Source organism: Austrofundulus limnaeus, unplaced genomic scaffold (assembly GCF_001266775.1).
Source record: "Austrofundulus limnaeus strain Quisiro unplaced genomic scaffold, Austrofundulus_limnaeus-1.0 Scaffold815, whole genome shotgun sequence".
Lineage (NCBI taxonomy): Eukaryota > Metazoa > Chordata > Actinopteri > Cyprinodontiformes > Rivulidae > Austrofundulus > Austrofundulus limnaeus.
The window spans coordinates 108,120-114,452 of NW_013953217.1; the positions used below are offsets into that span (position 1 = coordinate 108,120).

A 6,333-nucleotide genomic window follows, 5' to 3' on the forward strand; every position below is an offset into this window, starting at 1 on the left:
AAATTAAAACTCACAAAGAATAATGACCAACGGGCTTGTCGAGGCTTTAGTCGTTTAGCATTTTGTAAATATGCTAAGTTTTTATGATCCGTCATAATAACAAAAAGGGATCTCAGTGCCCCCAAGCCAGTGCCTCCATTCCTYGAGAGTAAGCTTTGTAGCCAATAACTCTTGGTTTTTAACATCATAATTTACWTCTGCAGGTGACAAATGCTGGGAAAAAATGCACATGGGTGTAACTTGTCATCGCTCTCAGATTTTTGTGGAAGTACTGCCCCTACACCAAGATCAGATGATCCACTTCAACAAAAAATTGTTTTTTGGGATCTGGATGACACAAAATGGGGGCTTGTGAAAAACGAACATTTAACTCACCGAAAGCGCTGTTTGCCTCAGGAGTCCAGGTGAACAGTCGTAATGTAGAAGTCAGTCGGGTGAGTCGTGCGGTGATCTTGCTGTAATCCCTGATGAACCGTCTGTAAAAATGAGCAAATCCCAAAAAACGTTGCAGTTGTTTACAATCATTGGGAACAGGCCACTCAGTCACTCCCTTTACTTTTTCAGGGTCTGAACAGAACTGTCCTTTTTTCTAAGATGAAGCCCAGGAATGAAACAGATGTAACGTGAAAATCACACTTTTCGGCCTTAACAAATAGTTGATTTTCATACAGACATTGAAGAACAGCTCTCACATTACGTTCATGTTTAAGTTCACGGGAAAAAATGAGAATGTCATCAAGGTAAACAAACACGCAATCGTTGAGAAAGTCTCTGAGGACGTCATTGATAAGTGCTTGGAAAACAGCAGGGGCATTTGTGAGCCCAAAAGGCGTCACAAGATATTCAAAATGGCCCAATGGTGTCTTAAAAGCTCTTTTCCATTCATCACCTTCCTTGAGTCRCACAAGGTGATAAGCATTTCTGAGATCTAGTTTTGCGAAAATTGTGGCTGAGTGGAGCTGATCATGGACAGTCAGAGTGGTAACGGATACTTGTTTTTAACTGTTATTTGTTTTAAGCCTCTATAGTCAATACATGGCCTCAAGGTCTTATCTTTTTTGGCCACAAAAAAGAAGCCTGCCCCTAGTGGAGATGTGGAAGGCCGAATGATGCCAGAACCTAGAGAGTCCTCGATGTATTCCCTCATGGATTCTCTTTCAGGACCAGAAAGGTTATACAAATGACTGGATGGTTATGAGGAACCAGGAACGAGTTCAATAGAGCAGTCGTATGGTCTAATGTGGTGGCAGTGATAGGGCTCTACTCTTACTGAAAACAGATCGTGGTAGGCCTCGGGAACTTTAGACAAATCAGTCTCCTCAACAGGTTCCTCCCCTTTAACAGAGGTGGACATAGCAGATTTTAAACAATCTCTGAGACAATGAGAGCTCCAACTTTCTATTCTCTTTTCTTGCCAATTAAACACTGGGTTATGAGTACTGAGCCACGGGAAGCCAAAAATAAGTTGTGGGACAGAGGAATCAAAAAAAATGAACTCACCCATTTCATGATGATTACCAGACACAATAACATGTAGATTGGAGAACTTTTGCTTGACTTGGGATAGTAGTTGTCCAGTAACACAGGTGATGGAGCGAGGGGAGTCAAGTGACGTGGTTGAGATGCCCAACTGTTCAACTAAATCATTGGATATGAAGTTCTGTTCCGCACCAGAATCAACAAGAGATGAAATGGGTAATTTTATTTGCTGAAAAACAACTGTGGCTGGCAATGAAAGCAATGAGGTAGGGGAGAATTCAGTGTTCCTCGTCAGCCTCCCCTGAGTTACTGACGAGCTKGTCCGTTTCCCCGAAGTGGACATGTAGCAACAAAATGTCCCTGGTTACCACAGTAGATACATAATTTAGCTGTGAATCTCTCTGTCTCTCTTCAGGCATTAAGCGTGTTCATCCAGTTTGCATTGGCTCAGGTTCACTTACAGCTGACGTGGCGAGGGGATGAGGAAGCTCGCTGGTGGAGGCAGAAACGGAAACCCGTGGATTCTGGGAGCTGTAGTCTCGTTCTCTCTTTCACTGAGTCTGTTATCGATGCGAATTGACAAAGCGATTAATTCATCTAGGCTCCCGGGTTCATCCCGGGAGGCCAACTGATACTTGATTTGTTCAGAAAGGGAGTTTACATAAACACCTTTTAAAGCCAGTTCCTCCCAACCAGCCTCCTCAGAGACAAAGCGGAAGTCCACAGAGTGGTCGGCTACAGATCTTCTTCCTTGGCGCAGATTAATGAGACATTTAGCTGCTTCCTCCTGCTGGAGGGGATGGTTGAATACACATTGAAATTACTGAAGAAATAACTGTGTGGTGAGAGTTTCAGAAGAATGAGCCGACAAAAAGGCTTGAGCCCATCTTAAAGCTTTTCCTTTAAGGGAACTCACAATGTAAGTTATTTAGGCTGAATGATTTGGGAACAGAGGGAGATCGGGCGAATGCCAACATGCACTGTAATAAAAAACCTCCACACTGATTCAGATCACCATCAAAAAATTCTGAGGGTCTGTGTTCTGGTTCACGGGGTGAAAAAAATTGGTGCAGGTGAGGGTGAAACTGGAGCGGAAGGATTAACAGCATTTAATCTAATGTCAATGGAAGTGACATGATGAGAAACTTGATTAAGCAATGTACTCGTTTCTCGATGTAACTGAAATAATTCGTTTAACATGCGTTCATGTTCACTAAGTCTAGTATCCTGAGAAGCAGGAGCGCCAGACGCCTGATTGTCCATTGTATTGCTTTCGGACATGTCACTTGGCTGAAGCATACTATCAGGTTTTTCAWAGGTAAATCAACGTGAGCAGATACCAGTGGGAAAACAGAGTCAGAGGCCAGAATCAAAGTTAATATATTTATTTTATAGGAACTGGGGAAGGAACGAGACCTGGAAGCAGAGAGTTGGCAGAGGTGAGTAAACTGACAGGTAATTCCAGGGAGTAATTTCTGAGAGGTGTTGGTGTTGTTTCTTACGGGTGAGGGCTTTAGGTTTTGCGTGGAGGAGCAGGTCCAAGTGTCTAAAATCCAAAGGTGAGTATTTACAGGTGAATGCCCTATTTACAGGTGCGTTGGAGGCAAGATGGCAGCGCATGAACTGGTGAGTGGCTCAGGTCTTCTCAGGTTGGCGTGGCAAGGATCAGGCAATCTCCAAGAAAATCCCTTGGGTCTGAAAACAGGTAAGCACACAGGAAAAACACGAAGGTAAGTAATACTAAGGTCTATAAGAAAATGGTCACAGGTTGAGTTCATACCAAAACAGTTGTGATGCTTCAGCGAAGAGTTGATCCTCAAGTCCGTCTTATAAAGCCAGTGAGGTGATGAGCCAGTCCTTCTCAGGTGAGTTCAATTAGCGTTGCCAGGTACGCAGAAAGGCATAAGGTGAAAATCACCAAAATTCCTCAGACCCATGGTGACCATGCCTTCTTCTCTGTGGCCCCCAGGCTCTGGAATGAACTCCCTTTTAATCTGTGCTCCCTTGATAACATTGTCTCTTTCAARTCACTCCTAAAAACTCACTTTTTCTCTCAAGCGTTTTAGAAAACCATGTTCACCATTAATGCCAGCCTACCTCAAATGTAAATGCTCGTCAATCTGTGTTTTTAATTATTGAACTTAGGCCATATTTTTACCTCCCGCATTGATTATGTTTTGGTGTTGTATATTTTGCGCTGCATTGACCTTGTGTTTGATTTAAATTTTTTAGAAATGTTTTCTTGATTTTATGTTTTCAATTTTTCGTTGCTTATGTTTAATTATGTTTTTCTGTTTCATATTCTTTCCACCATTTTTATACCGTTAATGATTGTAYAGCACCTTGTGAATATATTTCTGTGAAAGGTGCTTTATAAATAAAACTTCACTTACTTAAAGCTGCTGTATGTAGTTTCTTGAAAACCCAAAAACTTAGAAAAATTTTGAACAGATACAACCTTCTAGTCCCTCCCCCTGCTCTCAGCTCCCCTTCCTAAGCTCCTCCCCACAGCAGGGCCCAGAGTCTGGGCGCACACTTGTAAGCAGGAGGTGAGCCACATCGTAACACAAAGAGCTCAGAGCTACGCTGCCGTCACAGGTAAGAAAAAACCATCAACAAAATACAGTATTTTTAACTTATCATGTCTTGTCCATACTTTATCTACACAAGTGCTCCTTTTGTCATAATGTTACATGTAGATTATGTTGCACTCTTTCTATAAGTTATAAATAGCTATCAAGCTAACACAACACCGAAACTGCGCAGTGGTTCTGAATTCCGGTCTTCGTGACCCACTATCCTGCATGTTTTATTTGTTTCCATGCTTTGGAACACATGATTTAAAGAATGAGTGATTGACAGGCTTCTGCAGAACTTAAAGACCTGCTGAAGAGCAGGGAAAATAACTAAAACATGCAGGATAGTGGGTCACGAAGACCGGAATTCAGAATCACTTTAGGATTTCAGCAATATGACAAGCCTGTGTATTAGTATTTTTCAGCTATTGCTGAATGTGTGACATTTTATCTTTATGCTATGCAGCTAGTTTTTGACAATCATCATGTACCAGCTGATGGAGAGAAGCTGTCGTGGAGCATCACGCAGGTCACTGGGAGATGCAGCAGCATGGGTTCAGCTCCTGAGAACCTCAGCAGGACATCTGCATCTCAACCCTACCTTCCACTCATCAAACCATATATTCTGCAGGCARGAGTCTTGTTTCTGGCCAGGAGGATCTGTAGCTGACCTTACAGATGATGCTGAAGACAACAGGCAGGACTGTTTTAAACATATTCATGGACAGTACAGTGGATTTATTCCCTTGAGGCAATGCATTTTTAATACTGTCTTGCCATGTACATAACATTTTCCTATTTACATTAATATTTCTATTATAATTTTGGTAAATATTCTTCAACAAAGTGTTAAATGGTTTTAGTATTAGGTAACTGCTTATTAGAACTAAAGCATCACTTTACCATTGAACATTACTGAATTATCTTTTGATCAATTACAAAACACAAACTTACATTAGGAATCATGATAAATCACTGGGTYAGTGCAAGACATGTAAAACAAGAACTAACATCTTTAAAATATGCTCTTAAAAACTTGTCTTTTTTAATAGACTTATTTTAGTCTATYGTGGTAATACACTGAAACGTGTCCAGTATGTCTGAAGGGACCTAAAATTACTGTCCAGTAAAAAAAGAAACGTTTTTATAGATTTATCAGATATATAGGAACAATGAACTTCACAGGATTATTAAATATATTTATTTGACATATGGGTAAAATAAATCTGTTATTTATTTGCACAGGTAAATACATTATTGCTGAAAGAGGATTCCTCCACATTCCTCTGTGTCTGGGACAGTTTCTGACCTGTTGAAAGAGCATAAAGTAGAAACTGTTTYAGATATCTTGATCAAATTCTCAAGCTGTGGAGGAAGACTATGAGGATATAAATGCGATGTAAAAATGCAATGCCATTTTTTTCCAATATCATGCAGCCTGTTACTTTTATTTTATGTAAAACAAAATTTATTATTTAACCTGGCTGTAAAGCCAGTAATGAATAAATGTTTACACTACACTGTATAAAAGGAAACATTTTTCACTTTAAGTTCTCAAACTTTTGCTCTTGTTTCTGTCTCCAACAGTTTGTCAGTTTAAAATCTGTTGCATTGAATAAACCACCGAACTTACCATCAAATATTTCCCTTTGTCCTACAATTAAGACGAACATCAGAGCTACAACAGTTGCAGTCCAAAAAATTAATCTCGACACAAATAGTTTATGACTTACCTATTTTACAAAGCCTGAATAGGAGTTTCCCAGAATCCACTGCATCTCAGACCTTCCCCAAAGTCAGCTTCTCTGAAACAATTACACAGTATAATGGAGTTAAACCATAACCAGATTTTTAATTCAACACATTTATCACAAACTGAATTTTATTTTACGTACGTCTAGACCAACTTACCYATATAATGTTATATATTTTTTTGGTTGTAGAATGAATCACATGATCTACCAGACTAAACATYTAATAACAGATTATAAATCCTGCAGAGGCTGAACAAACATAGAGAACTTGGCAATAAAAGCCTTCAATATATTTTCTTACCGATCTGCATTACCAACAACACTGGAATGGACCAGAAAATGATGTGTGGTCATCTGAAGTTTGGTTGTTGTTGTTAGCCAAATAAACATACAGACATCTACAAAAAAACAATTACATAAATAATTTGTCATTGTTGTCTTTAAATCACACACATTTAACTTTGTAATATACTCCTAACATGTCACACTGACATTTTCATCTTTTATAGAAAGATGACATTCAG

General features: G+C 39.7%; 1 long non-coding RNA gene across 2 annotated transcripts in view; it reads right to left on the reverse strand.

Moving 5' to 3' along the window:
• Positions 1-5,242: 5,242 nt before the first annotated feature.
• The window catches only part of LOC106532699 (uncharacterized), a 26,852-nt gene continuing 25,761 nt past the window's right edge, over positions 5,243-6,333 (reverse strand). Inside the window, exons 2-3 of one of the 2 annotated variants that reach the window (XR_001312124.1) lie at positions 6,111-6,207; positions 5,243-5,364 (exon numbers count right to left, since the gene is read on the reverse strand). This is a non-coding gene — a long non-coding RNA (uncharacterized LOC106532699). Of the gene's footprint in view, positions 5,365-6,110; positions 6,285-6,333 lie in introns of those variants that run through there. The other variant, XR_001312123.1, reaches the window with a different exon arrangement.